Source organism: Toxorhynchites rutilus, chromosome 2 (genome assembly GCF_029784135.1).
Source record: "Toxorhynchites rutilus septentrionalis strain SRP chromosome 2, ASM2978413v1, whole genome shotgun sequence".
Lineage (NCBI taxonomy): Eukaryota > Metazoa > Arthropoda > Insecta > Diptera > Culicidae > Toxorhynchites > Toxorhynchites rutilus.
In genome coordinates, this window is record NC_073745.1 from 127,645,860 (window position 1) to 127,665,675 (window position 19,816).

General features: G+C 38.0%; 1 protein-coding gene across 5 annotated transcripts in view; it reads right to left on the reverse strand.

The window, feature by feature from the left end:
- The window catches only part of LOC129764172 (protein yippee-like), a 318,646-nt gene that overhangs the window by 63,232 nt on the left and 235,598 nt on the right, over positions 1 to 19,816 (reverse strand). The window contains exon 2 of one of the 5 annotated variants that reach the window (XM_055763018.1): positions 3,478 to 3,573. The exons of the other annotated variants lie outside the window; for them this stretch is intronic. The gene's annotated coding sequence lies outside the window, so the exon portion shown is untranslated. The remainder of the gene's footprint in view (positions 1 to 3,477; positions 3,574 to 19,816) is intronic. 5 annotated transcript variants of the gene reach the window in all.

The following is a 19,816-nucleotide window of genomic DNA, read 5'->3' on the forward strand; positions in this document are numbered from 1 at the left end:
TCAGCCTGGCGTAAAAAAGCATTTAAAATGAAAACGAAAGATGCAAAGCGAACAAAAGGTTCTCCGTTTGCGCGATGAGGAACTGAGAAATGAACGGGGAGGCAAAAAGACTCACGCACACCAACGTACGCATACAATGCAAGATCGCGATCGACAGCCGGTTAACGACCTTGGCCGAATCCACCTGACGCCGGTTACGAATCCGAAGATCAACAAGCAAACATGGAAGAACAGTCGGAGGCAAGCAGGCCGACAAAAGGATTTGTTCCGTGCGGTCTTGCAACCAACCGGATCAGTTAGGGGAAAATTAATGTGAGTGGATAATTTCCTCACTCTCTTTTATTGAATCTCTCTGAAACTCTCGGAAAATTCTCGAGAAGAATTGTTTGTGTTTGAAATTTTATTCGAAATATCTATGAACATTCAAATTCCATCAGCCCAAATGAATAAGCTGTTCAATTACAAAGATTCGTTTCAACTAACCACTAAGCATGTCAGATCATGTTGCATCTAATAATTGAATATCTCAAAGCACCTGGTTCAGTTCAGCACAAAAAATAGACCGGCCGTCGAAGCTAATCAAAAACTGCTATACATCTGTGTGAGGCGAATTGAACAAACAAAAAAAAGGCACACCGCAAAACACCTGCCGGCAATTTGGAGAACCGGTTTCGCCATGCGCCAGTGTTCGTGGTATCCTCCATCCATCTGCGCTGCTTCTCTCGGAAAACCTCCGGCACATGTTTGTACCGATCTGGCTGTACTTGGCAGTGTTACCACTTCCAGCTGTAGTAAACCCTGACCAGAATATCGAGCTTGACCTGCTTGTGTTAACCCAACAATATAATCTTCTGCCTCCTTTTGCGAGAGTGCGAGTTGGCTGAGGAAACAGAACACCTCGACTCGCTCAAAATGTTCAGATCAACAACAAAGAAACGGTTTGAAAATGAAATTATTTATACAATAGGTATGATTTTTTCGTTCAACTTGTAGTAACTCAATAAATTTAATCGGTTTATCAAAATATCCCAATTTGATTTTCAATCGGACTCATTTTTGCACAATTTGCATATAGAAATTTGAAAATTTCTTGAGAGTACAAAATAAAACATGATATTTATATATATATATATATATATATATATATATATATATATATATATATATATATATATATATATATATATATATATATATATATATATATATATATATATATGAAATTGATGGATCAATACATATTAGGCTGTCAAAAAAGTCCTGCGGTATTTTTTTTGAATTTTCATTTGTTCATAAAATTAGTTACAATCATCTGTTTTAAGTCAAATATGCGCCGTTTTGTTCGATGACTTGTTCCCAACGAGAAGCCAACTTCATAATACCCCTGTTATAGAAGCTCGCTTCCTTAATGGCAAAAAAAAACTCGGATAGCGGAATTTTCACAGGCCTCTTTTGTGGCTAACTTCTGACTACCTAGCTCGTTCGCCATGGACAAAAACAGGTGGTAGTCACTTGGTGCAAGGTCCGGACTATACGGCGGATGCAAAAGAACCTCCCATCCGAGCTCCCGGAGCTTCTGGCGCGTCACCAAAGAAGTGTGTGGCCTGGCGTTGTCCTGATGGAAGACAATGCGGCCTCTGTTGATCAAAGATGGCCTCTTCTTCATGAGTGCTACCTTCAAGCGGTCCAGTTGTTGGCAGTACAGGTCCGAATTGAGCGTTTGGCCATAGGGAAGCAGCTCATAATAGATTATTCCTTGACAATCCCACCAAACACACAGCTGAACCTTTCTGGCCGTTAATGAGGGCTTGGCCACCGTCTGAGCCGTTTCAGCGGGTTTCGACCACGACCGTTTACGCTTCACGTTGTCGTAAGTGACCCACTTTTCATCGCCTGTCACCATCCGCTTCAGAAACGGGTCGATTTTGTTGCGATTCACATGCGTCGATACGGTCAAAGATGTTTTTTTGCGTCAACGTGTGTGACACCCATACATCGAGCTTCTTTGTGAATCCAAGCTTCTTCAAATGGTTAATAACGGTTTGATGACTTATCCCCAGCTACGGCTGCTACTATGCCGGTCTTTCTCGGCTAATTCAGCGATTTTGTCGCAATTTTCGACGACAGGCCTTCCGGAGCGTGGCGCATCTTCGACGACCTCTACACCAGAACGAAAACGTTGAAATCATCGTTGTGCGGTGGAAATGGATACTGTATCGGGTCCATAAACTGCACAAATTTTATTGGCAGCTTGAGATGCATTTTTGCCTTTGTCATAGTAGTACTGTAAAATATGTCGGATTTTCTCTTTATTTTGCTCCATATTTGCGACACTATAACTCACGAACGACTTAACCAAACAAAACACTGTCAAGGACTATATTATAATACCTTTCCAACAAGCTATAGTATGACTCGATACAATGAATACAACTAGAACTACGCGCTTACAACGACACCTCGCGGAAATACCGCAGGACTTTTTTGACAGCCTAATATATAGTTTGGAGCATATATAATATATATATATATATATATATATATATATATATATATATATATATATATATATATATATATATATATATATATAATGGATTTCTGTCTGTCTGTGTGTCTGTCTGATTATTATGGACTCGGAAACTACTGAAACGATCGCCATGAAAATTGGTATGTAGGGTTTTTTGGGGTCGGGGAAGGTTCTTATGATAGTTCGAGACCCCTCCCCCCTCTCTTAGGGGGGCTACCATACAAATGAAACACAAATTTCTACTTTACTCGAGAATTCATCAAGCAAATGAAACGAAATTTGGCATGTGGAAGTTTTAGGGTGCAATAAATGATTCTATGGTGGTTAGATACTCCTGCCATAGAAATGAAACACAAATTTCTACATAACTCGAGAACTAATCAAGCAAATGGAACCAAATTCGGCAAATGGAGGTTTCAGGGGGCAATAAATGTTTTTATGATGGTTTGACACTCCTTTCCCTTCTCTAAAGAGGGAGAGGGGGGAGGGTGCTGAACAATTCGAGAACTAATCAAACAAATGGAATCAAACATAGCATATAGAGGTTTTAGGGATCGATAAACGTTTCTATGGTAGTTCCACACTTCTCTCCTCTTCTCTCTCAAGGGGGCTCCCATACAAATGAAACACTAACTTCTGCATAACTCGAGAACTAATCAAGCAAATGGAGCCAAACTTTGGGATATGAGGGTTTTTGGGTACGATAAATGTTTCTATGATGGTATGACCCCCTTTCCTCCACTGGAAAGGTGAGGGGGAGAGGGGAAGAGGGGGTCCCATGAAAATAATGCACATATTTCAACCAAACATGACAATTGAAAATTTTCGGAAAACTCTGAAGGAAATTGGGAAAATTTGAAAAATTCAATTCGCATGTGTTCTACAATTACATATTGACAAGCGTTGTTAGTGGTGGAGGCGATCTGGCGTAGTGGTAAAATTCATACCTCTCACGCAGAGATCACGAGTTCAACTCTCACTCCCGACATTCTTCCAAAACTGGAAGTAAAAGTGACGAATCAGCCGAAATGTGTTGAAAGTCACTATAATACAGAAAAAAAACGTTGTTAGTTTCATTTGATGTTTGCGGTAACGAAATTGATCTTCGTTCGAAAGTGGAAATGGATTTTAATGTGATAAAACGCACACTTCCATCTATCTTCTATCTATATAAATAAAAATGGATCGCCGAATGTGTTGATGAATTGAATGAATTGTCCGATTCAGGGCTGTCTTCATTCTATCATATTTTCTGTATCAAACATTTATTCCATGTAACGGAGAAATGTGTATTTGCAAGTGGATGAAAAATCTTGCACGAGAATTGTGTCTGAAAACAATCTGATATTGTAATGTCGAGTTTTGGTAGAAGTACTGAAATTTTATAGTAAAAAATAATTTTAAGGTTAGATTACAAGATCAATCAATGACTAGTTCTGCGATTGAACCCATGAACGTGCGCTCAGTAGGAAAACGTGGATGTGATAACAAAAAATAAATTTTGGGCGGGACGAAGTTTGTCGGGTCAGCTAGTAACTAATAAATATATTGTCGATTGTAGGCTGTTGCCACTTCCCATCATTCAACTCTTTGAGGGACATAATTTGAGAAAATTAAAATACCAATGTTGCACAGAAATTTTATATCATTCAAAATTGAAAAAAAAGATGTGTTGTCATATGATGATAAAACTTGCCAACGCAATCGAATATATTTCTGACATTCGCTAATGGTGTTGTGAAAAAAAAAATTATGAGCATTATTCTAACATTTTTAACTGGGTCAAAAAATGTCCCACCATGCGTTATTAGACATCAAAAAGATGCGACATTTTTAATAAAGGGTGTGTCACATCAAATTGCATCACGGAAAAAAACGCTGTAGAAATTTTATTTTTAGGAATTATATCTTCAGCTTTCGCTTATAATCAGATAAGAGTGTATACATCACGTTGGCCATGCTTCACTGTCAATTTTTCGTAAATTTGGAAAAATGTCGTCGAACGAAAAAGAGCGTCGTGAATTAATCCTGCGCACTTATTTCGAGAATCCGGAGTTGTCACATCGGGACATCGGTAAGATGCTGGGAATCGTCCAATCCACGGTCAGCAGAGTACTAAAACGATACTTCGAGAACCTAACCATCGACCGGAAGGTGAAGAATGGCAAAAATGGATGCTCCGTCAGTGAAAAAGATCACAAGCGCGTAGTTAAGCAGTTTAGACGTGATCGGAGATGTTCGGTCCGGGATGTCGCCAATAAGCTGAATTTGTCAAGTTCATTCGTCCAGCGGACCAAGCAGCGGGAGGGCCTGCGTACATACAAGGTTCAGAAGGCTGCTAACCGCGACGAAAGGTAAAACATGGTGGGGAAGACGCGAGCCCGGAAGCTGTACACCGAAATGCTGACGAAGCCGCATTGCCTGGTAATGGACGACGAAACCTACGTCAAAGCGGACTTTCGTCAGCTACCGGGCCTGTTGTTCTTCTCCGCAGATGACAAATTCAGCGTTCCGGAGGAGATTCGCAAGCAGAAACTATCCAAGTTTGCCAAAAAGTACATGGTGTGGCAAGTGATCTGCTCTTGCGGAAAGCGGAGCGCCCCCTTCGTGATGACCGGCACGGTAAACGGGCAGGTTTACCTTAAGGAGTGCCTATAGAAGCGCTTACTACCACTATTGAAGCAGCACGAGGGCCCGAACATCTTCTGCTCGGATCTCGCTTCGTGCCACTATTCAAAGGACGTGTTGGAGTGGTACGAAGCCAACGGGGTCACCTTCGTGCCAAAGGAAATGAACCCGCCCAACGCGCCGGAGCTTCGCCCAATAGAGAAATATTGGACAAGGACGGACTTCAAGAGGCGGACTTCAAGAGAAAATAGATTTCTGTTCAAAAAAAACTACAACCTGACGTTGTACAGAACCTTATGGACGGGGTAAAGAGGAATGTGCGAGCATACGGGCTTGGGCTCGAAGTATGAATAAAAAGAAAATGCCAAAAGTTGTTTAATAGTTTTTATTTTATTGTCTAAAATTTTCAAAAGGATCGGTCTACTGGGCGAATTTCTACAGCGTTTTTTCCGTGATGCAATTTGATGTGACACACCCTTTACCGCTATGCCCCAAAGGGTTAAGGTGGTGTTGTAGTGTAGATACACGAATTCTGGATGTTCGTTGTCATATAAAGCCTAACTTATTTTCTCATATTCCGGCTTATTTTCTAGTAACTCTCATTTGAAAGAATGGTAGTGGTAGTTGATCGCCCATGATATTGAGTTGTTCGTAAATTTCCAATTTTTAGGAAAAATCAAAAGCATTTATAGACGTACAATTTTTCATTTATAGGGGAAGTGGTGTTCACCATAAGGAATATCCACATATCGTTACTATCTCCGTTTTTGGAAGTTGAAAAATGTGAAAATAGTCAATAAAAATTGAAAATATTCCATTTTTCGTCATAATTTTTTGACGTAGGATTACGTCTTTCGGGAACATATTGGGGGTACAAATTGAAAAACGAAAATCGACTGCATCGTGAAAAATGACCTATTTCAAAAGCTTATTACTCATTCACTTCATGATGGATTGATGAGATTTCTGCGTCAATCGATTTTGGCACTCCATAACATTGTTTTTAATTGAATAAAATAGGATATGTCATGGAACTAACTAACGAACAATACAAAAATATCAACCACTATCCTAATGGAAATACAACACAAGCGGCGGCTCATGTAGATACAATAATTTCTCAGTTATTTCCTAACGGATTTATTGAATTCATCACAATGAATAAGATAATATATTATATGAAACTAACGATCAAATCTACAAACGGAAATACCTCGTTCTGAATGATCGAAACTGAAGATAAAAGCTTCTTCTTGTACTCACAATTATTGCTCAGTAATTTTCTGATAGATTTACGAGAGTTTTTCCTCAAACATATTGGGCACTCCTTAACAATTCATTACAGTGAAAATGAATAAAATTATATATTTTATGAAACTACAGACTTTAAAACCAAGGTACCTGAAAAAATCGGCATAGCAAATACATGAAAGTAAGGGGAGCTTTTGTTCCCACCGAAATGAGTTCCCTAACATAGATTTCAAAACCTAGGAGCCTGGGGAAATCGGCATTGCAAATATATACGAGTCGGGGGCACTTTTATATTGCAAGTAAGGTGAGTGATACGATTATTTCTAGCAAATAAAATTACAATTTTTAACTTGAAAGTTGGTTGCTTCGTGAAATCGAGAACGTATCGTCCGGTTTAAGCTATCTGTTATGTTGTGTTCATTTTCCCCCAAGGAAAGTTCATGCGAAGAGAAAAATTGAATGAGCGAGGGGATATTCGAAAAAGCGATTTCCCATATGCTCTATATATTGTATTAGGTGCTGTTAGTACAATTGAAATTCGCATTGAGGCATATAGCATCGTGTTCCGTTGGGTTTGGAGCGAAAATGGAAATGGGTTGAATAAATACTAAGAAAGTAAAAATTATAGAAGAAAATTACCTCTTCCATTTCAAATATGTTTTCTCTATAATAAAGTAGTTTTTTATGTTTTTTATGTGTTTTTTTTTTGGCGAGAAAAATTGATAATTGTGTTCGATCATGATAATTATCTTATATTGCATTGGTGAATTTATTTTCTTTATTTCATCCATACATAGCACAGGAAGCATCTCGTCTAATATATGATGGAAGCCGCGCTCTCTGATATTAGACTCATTCTATTTCGGCATCTTCTATCTTGATACGCACCAACCAATGATCATCCTTATGTCATCATCACTCGCTTGTAGACACTGGTGGAGTGAACCAATACCCAACAACCAAACAAAACGGTCCTTTTCAGGGCCATCAAAACATTATCAAACATTATTCGCATAATGAAGCTTGGATTTGATTGGAGTGGCCCCTTTCCTCAGGGTCAAACCCTTTCTAAAGCAATAAGGGTAGTTTTCGTTAAAGAAATTTCAACTATTTCAACCAAGTATTAATGAAAATGACACAAGTAAGAAGTGGCGTTGAAGTTGAAGTGGCGAAGTTCCACTAGGAAGATTAGTGGTAATAAAGATGTAAAAGATGTAATAAGGGTTTATCAGCATAGTAAACAGAATATTATAAGTCGCCCCAAACAATAAAGTAATTCCTATGCGAATAAAATTGCTGAAATCGGACAAAATATCTGTCGAATATGTGAATAATCGTTCCCAAACAGAAGATTTGTCAAAAATATCAGGAAATATCATAAATACGATACGCACAAAACTACATCCGAATGGCTACCGAGAGAGCGATTTTTGTTTTTTGTTCATATTTTCCAATGCGACAGCTCAACTGAAGTACAGGGAGACTTAAACGTCTTTGAACTCGTAAACAAGCTACCCAAAATCATAAACGGTGGTTTCAGATATCTGTACTGAATTTACTGATTCTTGATCGGCGTCTCGATTTGGTCATTATCAGTGGCCGAACCAATCTGATAGAATCGTCAGGTTCAAGCAAATCGTAGTAAATCTTCTTGATTCCTTGGTTTCTTTGGTGAAAATATTGAGATCGATTTTCCCAACTTATTGGTTTCGGAATATGTGTTGGGAAAACACATTCCGGTTTGCAAAGATGCAAACGAGTACAAAAGTCACTGTTTAGTTAATTGGATCATTCGCGTGAGAAATTGGCATGATGATGTTAGTCAGTCAGTAAATTCCTCATTTTCATTTGTAGATTGCGGAATGTCTTCTTATTTTATAGGGAATTGATTGATATTGGTGCTGTTTCTCATTACCAATAAGTGGAAAATGTATCTAAGGTCTAAAAACCGAAAAAAACAATTTCTGAAACTTGTGGAGTTGGCCGGTTTTGCAACTAGGCGACACAATTGTAAAATAACCGAGGTTATTTTGACAACCACCGACAAACTTCTTTAATATTCCTCGAATAGACGATATTTTTTTTAACCTGAGAAAGTCGTAGAGGGAATTCCTGACTTGAAGGATATCTATTTCTTTCTTTGCCTAATAACCATGGATAACAGCCATTATAACCCTCTTCCTTAGGGGCTTTGGACCTTCTGTTCTGGTTCTCAATAGCTTAAGGTCCTTTTTCGGGCATGCTACTATAGAGAACCCTCATGCACAGGCACAGTTCCATTGAGGACTGGGATTAGAGAGATATTACATGATGTTGATCAGTGTCAATCGCAATCAGAACTCTCACACTCTTTGGAATAAATTCAACAACTCTTCTCTGACTCTAAACATTCATGAGGAAGATACAAAAATAAAGAAATTGATTATCTCATTAAGGGGGTATTCTAGTGTAGTGACACGAATTCCGGACGTTTTTTTAAGCTCTCTAAAAATAAAACAAATCATATTTTTACTATCAATTATATCATTGTTTGTTCATCAATCTTTCAACAATAAGACAAAAATTGAACGGAGAAAAAATATTCATAACTAGAAAAGTTAAGAGCCGAAGAAGTGAGGGGATTAAAAAAATAGTAGAAAGGTATGTGTCCAGAGGCACGGTCGGAAACTTGACGTAGGACTTTGAGGACAATTGCATTCGAATTTAGTTTTTGTAACTGTTCAGAAATTAATAAATTTGAACCCATTCAAAACTCCAAATGGTGATCTTAGAAAAACCCTTCTGTTGTATGAAACTGAATATAACTTCAAACGGGTTGTAAGAGAAATCAGATAGATATTCCAACATTAACACGAATAAATCGACATTCTCTGGTTTTCTTGCATCGATTTATGAACATGTACATCAAAATTCTTGTATTGCATTTCCTGCATGATAGAGACGTGCATCAAAAATGATTTGATTAGGCAACAACATTTCTAATAAAATCTTCATCAACGTTGAACCCTTTAAACCAGGCTCTCGAAGAAACTTTGGGGATAATAGAGTTTTGCCACCTTCCAAATCATCTCATCTCCTTTGGTTCTGATAAGTGCTTGCTATCGGCAAATGTAGAATAATTTTTAATGTGCATCGACTCCCTTTTTTTGACGTAGGACTACGTCTTTCATTTCTATAATGGGGTGTAAGTTCAAAGTTTCGAAAACGAAAGCGTTACGCCGGAGAACGAGATTTTGAGCGTTAATAGCTCCTAAACCACTGAACGAAATGGTATGATAAACACTTCATTCGAAAGATAAAATGTCTACGCGTTCTATGCTTGTTACTTTTTGATCCAAAAACTTGTTCCAATAGCCTTTCAAAACAGGCTATTGAAATCACAACAATCGGTATAGCGGAGCCGATCTGGCGTAGTGGTAACATCCATACCTCTCACGCTCAAGGTCACGAGTTCAATTCTCACTCCCGTCATTCTTCCGAAAAATGGAAGTAAAGTGACGAACCAGCCAAAAAGTATTGAAAGTCACTATAATACAGAAAAAAACAATCGGTATAAAAGCGAGTGTCGCTCGGAAGTCGACTCATAGAGGCGAATGAACTAAACATTTTAAACCCTCTTAAAGCCACAAGAAGAAGAAGAATCGACTCAGTTATGATTGCGCAACGATTGAGGTACCATCGCTGAAATGAATGGATGTTTCCCTAACACAGATTTCAAAACCATGGAGCCAGGAGAAACTGGCATTGCACATTAGATGCAATAGGCGGGTACTTTTGTACTCGTTTGCGCTTTTGAAAATCGGAATGATTCCCTAACACAGACTTCAAAGCCATGGATCCTGAGGAAACTGGTTTTGCAAATTAGATGCAATCAGCGGATACTTTTGTACTCGTTTGCGCTTTTGGAAATCGGAATGTTTCCCTAACACAGACTTCAAAACCATGGAGCCTGAGGAAACTTGTATTGCAAATTAGATGCAAGAAGCGGATCTTAAGCTATTGAGAACCAGAACAGATGGTCCAAAGCCCCTAAGGAAGAGGGTTATAATGGCTGTTATCCATGGATATTATGCAAATAAAGAAATGGATAACCTTCAAGTCAGAAATTCCCTCTATGACTTTCTTAAAAAAAATATCGTCTATTCGAGGAATATTAAAGAAGTTTCTCGGTGGTTGCCAAAATAACCTCGGTTATTTTACAATTGTGTCGCCTAGTTGTAAAACCGGCCAACTCCACAAGTTTCAGAAATTCGTTTTTTCGGTTTTTGAGACCTTAGATGCATTTTCCACTTATTGGTAATGAGAAACAGCACCAATATCAATCAATTCCCTATGAAACACGCGTTTGAAAATCAAGATGTGCTGCGAAACCGATAGCATGATGCTACAGAAAATCGTATTTCCTGCAAAATTTTTATTTTTGGAGTTGGCCGGTTTTGCAACTAGGCGATACAATTGAGAAAAAATATTTTCAAAATTTCGTTTCGTCAAATAGTTGTGAATACGAGTGTTAATAATAATCAAATTCAATATATTTTAAGAAAATGCTAGCTGCCTTCAATTTGAGATGTCGATCATGTAATTCGGTTCAGTGGTTCAAAAGTATTTTTGAAGAAGTAATTTTTGGAAAAAAGTGGAAGAAAATTATTTTCCGGACCACCCTAAAATGGAAATGTTTTTTATATTTTTATCAACAATCTTTTTTTAATTCAACAAAGTTTTACCATTCAAAACTCTTTTAAAAAAATAAGAAGAGTTACGCAATCTGCAAATGAAAATGAGGAATTTACTGACTGACTAACGTCATCATGCCAATTTCTCACGCGAATGATCCAATCAACTAAACAGTGAGTGTGGAAAGCAATCGAGAAGAAAAACGCCAATAACAAAATTGACAGCACATGGAAAGCTAGAACAATTCTTGAAAGTAAAGTGATTGAGTACAAGAGCACATTGATACACACAAAAAAAAAATCCAAACCATGGATAGCGGAACCATATCACCACATGCTCAAGAGTCTACTCGAAGTGGAAGGGTACCGTACCGAACGATGAACAAACTTTTGCAATTGAATCATTCGTGGCTGGGTGACTGCCACACATTCAAGTTTATCTTTTTCCAATGTGGCCATTCGAGGTTTCATTTCACTCTTTCCGCACAGAAATCCACACACGCGAGCTTTGCAAACAATGAGCTGCTCGTCGTGCCGACGAAAGATGAGGGGGATTTTTTGGGCACTTCCCTTGTTCTTCAGACGTGATTAAACTTTCAACGGTGTGTTACCTCAATCGGGGTGATGATGCTGAAGAGTAATTCCGCCGCACCCATGTTTGGACACACAATGGCAGCGAATAAATCAGAAGCTGATGCAACAGATTGAGAATTAACCGTGGCGGACCACAGCTCTTGTGGTTGAATTCGAAATCGAAAAGGTTTCGACGGACCGACCGACCGACCAGAGTGCATTTACAGTGCGCGCTGGTCGTGCGCGGATCGATAAGGTAGCGTAATAACAATCGGTAGAACTAAATAATTGACTGGCGCGGTAATCGAAACCTTCAATTGGTCAAACTGTAAATATAAATGCTCGTGCAGACGGTGCAGCACAATTGTAGGGTAATTCCGGTTGTTTGTCCCCGCTTTATCGATTGATTCCATTTTTTAAAGTGTTCAATGCAATATCTCTAATCAATTGACAAATGCAGATATATGATATGAGCTGAAATGGTTGTATCTGATTTAATCGATAGATTAAAAATGCACAGAGCACGAGAAATCAATAAGCAATAAGAAAGTCCAAATGTAAGGGACGGTATTTCGTGTATTGTTATAGCATTGGTTTTTCATGAAAAAGAGGAATAAATAAAATTGTAAAGGATATACAGTACCCAAAAATATTAATTTTTGGCGACTTCAGCATTGAATTGTACAGTAAAACTCTTTTACCATCCTTTCTATCAGTTAGCATGTTTTACGACATATTCAAAAATATTATTTCTATAAATATTACTACTATTCTCAGGAATGGCGCTGCGTATCAAATTTTCAGTAAATTCAAAGGGAAGACATTGACAGTTTGGTTGAATGGCAATATTTCTCCTGCGCTTTCAATTATTTTTTCATTCAGCACCTTGATGGGTATCTTGTAATTTTTCGCTCCCATGTCCAACAACATTACATTACTTTTTAACTCTCAAAAATCGTAATAACCGACCGACGTTTAGGAATACCTTTTTGGGGGTTGGTTTCTGACCACAACGCCATTTTTTCATTGAATTTTTAGTTTTGACATATGCACTTCAGTTATCAAAATAGCCCAAAAACTGTTGGAAGCTTCCGCGTTCTGATGTTTCATGTTAAATGTTGAGAGTTTTTAATATGGAACTCTTAGTTCTGGAAAAGCGCAACAATGGGAGGATAGATAAAAATGCCTCGACAATAAACACTGTCTATCATTTCATTTCCATATCATTTTGGGATTGTTATTGGATGTAACTTAGGTCTCATGAATTGAGTGTATTAGGTATACAAGTACTTAAGCTTCAGTGGAACAGTGGAACGGTTTATTTGATTAAAATGTAATTTTTATCGAATTGAACATATCAAATTTTGAACCGGAAAAACGACGCTTGCGGTATGTTTTATTGATTTTTTTTCTAAAGAAAAGTTCAACTAATAGTCATCGTTTGCCTGTCGAAGCTGAAGAAGAATATGCTCCATATGTTGCATATGTGAAAAGCGGTTTGAAAGAACCAAAAGCAATAATTTGAATTTGGATATTAAAGAACATGTGTGGCCACCGTAACACTTTCAAGACGCTCAATTAAATGGAAGTTGTCACTAGTTGGCGGTAGAGCAATAAGTTTTATGTTCCAAACCAAAGTATTTTTTATCTAAAAATACGTAGTCATACTTGTACATTTAATGAAATACATTCCAAAAATATAGCGCCACTTACATATACACCTATTCTAAATTCATCCATCTACTACTCCACCCTGACATTTACCTCGTTGCCCGCGTATACAATCTTAGTTTAACGTCCATATAAAGTGAAACGACCCACCGTTACCGACCGCATACATGATATATGATACACGCATACATGATACATGAGAGAGAGAAACGATTTCGGTCTGGGGGGGGGGGGTCGTCACTTCAATATGCCGTGAAGTTCATTTGACGATGAACAATGAAATGAGAATGGAGCTACGTAGAGGAAAGAGCAATGAAAAGGCCTGAATGAGGTTGATTCATGTTGACAGAGAAAACCTCTAGAGCAAAAACTCATTTCCAATTGAACGCGGATATCGATGGCTTCATAGTATGCTGATTATCCTCAATTGAATATGACTTTGACGAGCCCTGCTCTTGAGCATTGATATAAATTTTGTATGGCGCTTTGCTCTATTTAATTTGTATATCATGGCTATAATCAAATCACATGATTGTTGGTAATGTTCAGAAGATTGTTGCATAATTATAACGACATATTCACACTTCTACACTTACCTACCGGGTTTAACTCTGTACGCACATTCTTTGTTTACATTTCGTCCAGTCACTCCAATTTATGCAAAACGAAACAATTCTTCGTAGAAAGCGGCATACGATGATTGAAAACGACGGAATTCTAGCTTTTTCGCAGGAAAATGTTGAACTTGACGGTTGTCGAGGAGTGAGACATAGTGAGAATGTTAAAAACAAGGCATCAAATGCGAACGAACCGTCTTTTTTAGGCACTAAAATATGTCCTCCAATTTTAAACATTTTCTGAAGCTGTGATTTCTTTCCAAAGCAATTTTACTGTTCGGGTATAGAATTCGTTCTCCAGACCTTGTAAATTCCCATCGCAGAATCCTAATGCACCGCTGGAAGACTAATAGGAACAGCAACAAAATTGTTGTTATGGACTGGTCAGCATGTTCGCTCGACCTTAATCCAATCTAAAACTCTTCTCTTCTCTTCTCTTCTCTTCTCTTCTCTTCTCTTCTCTTCTCTTCTCTTCTCTTCTCTTCTCTTCTCTTCTCTTCTCTTCTCTTCTCTTCTCTTCTCTTCTCTTCTCTTCTCTTCTCTTCTCTTCTCTTCTCTTCTCTTCTCTTCTCTTCTCTTCTCTTCTCTTCTCTTCTCTTCTCTTCTCTTCTCTTCTCTTCTTTTCTCTACTGCAGCTTGACCGTTTGAAGCAGGCGATTGACCAGAAGCGGCCAGAAATGATCAATTTTGTTTTCCACCAGGACAACGCTCGGCCTCACATATCTTTGATGACCCGCCAGAAGCTACGGGAGCTCGAATGGGATGTCCTATTGCACCCACCGTATAGTCCGGACCTGGCTCCAAGTGATTATCATCTCTTCCGGTCCATGCAAAACGCTCTTGCTGATACTAAGTTGGCCTCAAAGGAGGCTTGCGAAAACTGGCTGTCCGAGTTTTTTTCAAATAAGGAGTGGATAGGGGGGCTTATGTGGGGGGGGGGTCATGATGAAGTTGCCTTCTAAATGGCAACAAGTTTGCGAACAAAACGCGCATATTTGACTTAAATTGGATAATTTTAAGTATGTTAAATAAAGCGTCAAATTTTGATCAGAAATACGACATTTATTTTTCCCCAACCCTATAAAAGAGGAATTTGATTTTTGATTCATCCCATTAATGTAAGAAAACACCTTTCTCACATGAAAAAAAAAATTTATCCAGATTTTCTCAGGAGGTGATAGACGATCATATTTGATGAAAAAATGTGTTATTATTAATTTTATCCTAAAAATTTATATTAAACTGAATTATTTCTATCAATTAAATTGAAGTTCTTTAATCGCTCTACAATTTGTTCTTTGACGCCCAACTTCTATCTTTCTTAATTTAGCTGCAATATTGATATAAACAGTTCCTGGTGGAAATTCAAGCAAAATCTTCAAAAATCACGATGTATACAATGTATATGCTTGCGATACAAGCATATACAATACGATACAATGTATATGCTTGCTGACTTCACGTGGACACCATCATCATCTTCTAATCAATAATAACTATGCCAAACAATTATACTAAAGCTGAAATCCTACCTCAAAACTGGACTTTGAGGAAGCGTACAGTTGGAGCGTGTAGTTTTATGAACAATTTGATGCATTGATAATTCAGACTTCTCTTTGAGGTGTTCTATTTCTTATTTAACAGCTATAAAATTGTTTGAAAGTTGTATATCAGGTATTTTGTCGTAGGACTACGTCTTTCATTTCTGTACCGGGGTGTAAGTTCAAAGTTTTGGAATCAAGAGCGTGATACTTGGAGTACAAGGTTTTGAACGTTGAAAACTCTATGGCGACTGAACAAAGCGGTACGTAAATCATTTCACTCGAAAGATAAAATGTCTTTGATTTATATGATTGTTACTTTTTTTTATCCCTTTTGTTTCTTCTAGGCTCATTAGCATTTCAGCTGTAATAGAGCCGAATTTTAATCGTGTACATGTCACATGTTTATCATATCTATAATTAGCACATTAGTTGCCATTTTTTCGGCGTTAGAGTATTCCATTCTATACCATTGCATATGGTACACATTTACACAGTAGCCATTTAGGCGTAAGAATTTTCCTTCTGTTCTTCCATTATCCAGTTAGACCGGACAGCGGAGACAGTTGATTGATCATTGTTGAGTTATTTATAGAACAGCAGCCCGATGTGTCTTGCAGAGCAGAGCAGTTGTATGGATGAATCGATCTTATTTCGACCGTGGATCGATCTCCATCGCTGATGATTGTTGCGTGGACGTAGTTATTCTGTAACAACACAAAGATGGTCAATGAGGGCCCTGAGTTTTGAACTCGGGATCGATTGCTTACTAAGCGAACGCGCAACCAATGTGGCTACGGAGACCCCCATTGTTACTTATTCACTCGAGAGATTGTTTCAATTGCTTAAAAAGTGCTTCGAAAACAAGCGATCTAAATCACACAAATCTGTATATGTGCTGGCGCCCGCTTAAAAATTCATTTAGTTGAGATTGGCAAGTGACGGGATGATGGTCTCGCTTGCTCGTTTAAACACTACGCACTTCTCTCCCAATTTCATTTCTTTTCTGCAGCCGGAGCGAAAAACGAGGTGTGGATAACAATTCAATACAGATTGTTTAAAAATGGTGAAATTGGCTATGGATTTGATAACAAAGTAAATGAAAGAATGATTTGTGTAGAGAATATTTCACCATAACAAAGAAACCATATAGAAAGCAGGAATTTTAATATTATTTGTTGACGAATGCCACAATCGATCGATGATTCTAATTGACGGGGAAATGATTGATTTGATTGATTTGTACTGGAAATTTCTGAGGAGATCGATTACTCCTTCGAGCGTGATTTTTTTTCCAGCTTAACTGTTGTATTGTGGTATTGTAATCATTTTAATCAGAAGATCGTCTAAGAGCTATATACTTATTAATTATTTATCCGAAAACTTGTGCCAATATCTTCAAAGTTCCTTCGAAAATAGGCAAACGAAATCACAAATCTGTATATAAACTGGAGCCCGATCGGAAATGCATTTCAAGAAAGTCGTTTGATGATTGCTGAAACGAACACGGTTTGCTGAGAAACGTCTAACGACAATGGAGTGTCTTTGTCGAGGCCGGTGAATCAGAAATTTAGATTAATTAGTCCCCCAGGGCCTTTCTCAGGGCCAGAGACGCTTGAACTGCAAACGATTTAAGTCTTTATAATTCAACTAGAAGAAGAAGAAAAAGAATAAGAGGAAGAAAACCATTTAGTTGTAATTGCGAAGTGACATAAGAATGCTAGATCACAAAACACTATGCCGTTCTCTCTCAATCCCATTTCTTTTCTGCCACCGGACTGAATGAAGCCGCATTTTCTGGTAAAAGCAGTAGTTTTCTTATCGACCGTCACGAATGCCGCTGTCGACAGATGATTTCAAGAGTGGAGTAGTAAAAAACACTACTAGTTTTTTGTCAGTTCGTTTAAATTTTATTAAGTGATATTTAGTTATCTCTCTCATACACAAATTTGCGAAAATATGTAGTAAAAAATATGTATTAATCTGCACGAAGGTTCATGAACGCTTCATATGCTGGTCCTGAGCTGATTTATATCCAAAACATCGTACTAAACATAATGAAAACAACCCTAAACTAAATCATTGAAATGTATTCTGTTCGCCACAGATATTTCTCACAATGTATGATTCCCACAGAATGCACATAAAACGCTGAGCAGTAATGATTGATCAATTAGAATTCCGATCATAAACACCCTGCCTTTGCTCGGCTGGTAACAACGTTTCAAACATCTGATTGACGCAAGCAGTGACCGAATCGCTCCTAATGAAGAATCAATAGACAGTGAATATAGGCACAGTCCCTGACTTAAGCACGGTTTGATTTCATGCTCGATAGCGATGTAATCATTTCACACTCAGTTATCGTGGAATCAGCCAGCAAACAACAGTTTTGAGCTCTGCGCCAAGAAAACGAAAGCGAAAATACTTTTTCTCCGCATTTATCTCTTGATGTTAATTTCCCATTCCCTGTAGGAAAATGAATGCGTAACTAGAAACTAACGAGTGAGAGAGGAGATGGTGCCCCATAGGAGGGAAACGACCAAGCGAATTTTTAAATCAAGTAAATGACGCGTCGGGAGCAAAAACCTTGCAATAATGCAAATGATAGCAACCCGTGTTCATAAAAAGGCGTACAACATCTGATATTTCAGTGAAATCCGATGCTTCTGTTCACTTGGTGTGCTTGGTTATTTCACTTATTTCTACCATCTTCTTGTGTATGCTTTGCATCTCCAAAATGAGTTATTGCGTTTTCAAACGCAACCAAAAAAACGCCTATTGCGCCACCACGAATTGATAGGATCGCTGCTAGTTGTCGTAACTTCACCGGTTTTGCGTCGTCAATGTTGAAAACATAATGAGTATCAGCGGCGGCGAAAGTTAATAATCATTCGAGACAATAATGCCAACCCACCCCTCCCCCTTCCGCACTGATGTGATATAAGTTAGTGTTAAATTCACTGGGAATTCCGCGGCAGACAATTTGTGAACTCTCGTTGCCGGTTGACATAGTTGTCTCATGTCAGTTTCTTGTTCGTAAATTTAATAGCGTTCCCATCGTAGATGACATTTTACTGTGCTGGTGACATTATGCTGTTTCCAGCGCGAGTGCGAATGAGCCCGCTAATTTGAAAATATATTAATTGGATTTCTCTTGCCGTTATGTTGGCCGCGTATACACGATTTACTAAATGAATGAAAATTTGGTTCGTGTTTTACGTTTTGCGCAATCCTTGCTGCTGTTTTGAAATCATTTGAAGCAATGAAACAAGCCTTTTTCTTACTAGACAATGTAGATCCGCTTTTCATTCCTGGATTGACCACATAGGTCATATAGTACATATGAAATTATGCTTTCGCCTGTTGTCTACGTAACGTCCAGACTTCAAATTTTAGTTGAAATGTTAGGACGCATAATCGTAGATTGGATATTTTTGTTAGGGCATCTTAAGCCCAGTGACAGACAACATTTTTTAACAAACATGAAAATATTGAATATTCAAGTAGTTTTTCAGTATCTTTTAGCAAAATTAAATCTACAATGGCCCCAAAAACAGCAATCGCTGGGGAACAAAATGTCAGCCTCTGTTTTCCACCGCCGAACACAGTTCTCACCACTGGAAATCCGACTTGGAATGCACTGCACTCTGACGCCACTTTCAACAAAGAAGCGATGTTCGAATTCACGAAAACGGAAATTCCCAGATAAATAAATCCGAACACATTTTCAAATTCACACATAAAAACCAATTTTCTTTTTATTACTTAGGATTTTCCTTTAGAATGTATCGACATTTTTGGAAACGATGGATAACGATATTATATATTTTTTACGCAGTTGACACACATTCGGTCACTGGCCATTATATATTGTTCCACCCAGCACTATTATTCCACATTTCTTAGGGTCCTTTTCCTGGGCTGACCAAATATTTCAGGATTATAAACGGCACACGCAAGCAAAAAAAAAAAAAAGAAAAAGACAATATGTTTGATGAGTTTTATTGTCTTCTAGTGAATCATGGGCATCGGTCTTTTGCTCACTAGTTCTTTTTCAACTGTACGGATCATCGACTTTCTTGCTTTTGTTCCGCAGTTGTCCTTTTCTAATTCCCTAATTCTTTTAAATTACGGACAATCCGGAGGATTCATCACCTTTTCCAAAGAATGGACAATATTCTCGCGATACAACCAGTCCATGATGGAACGCTCATAGTGGCATGATACCAAATCAGGCCTGTATGCGTGTTACACACGCTTTTAGAGATATTCCTTACGGCACATATCGTCATTCATATTCCCGAGAATTAAAAAGGAAATTATGTATTG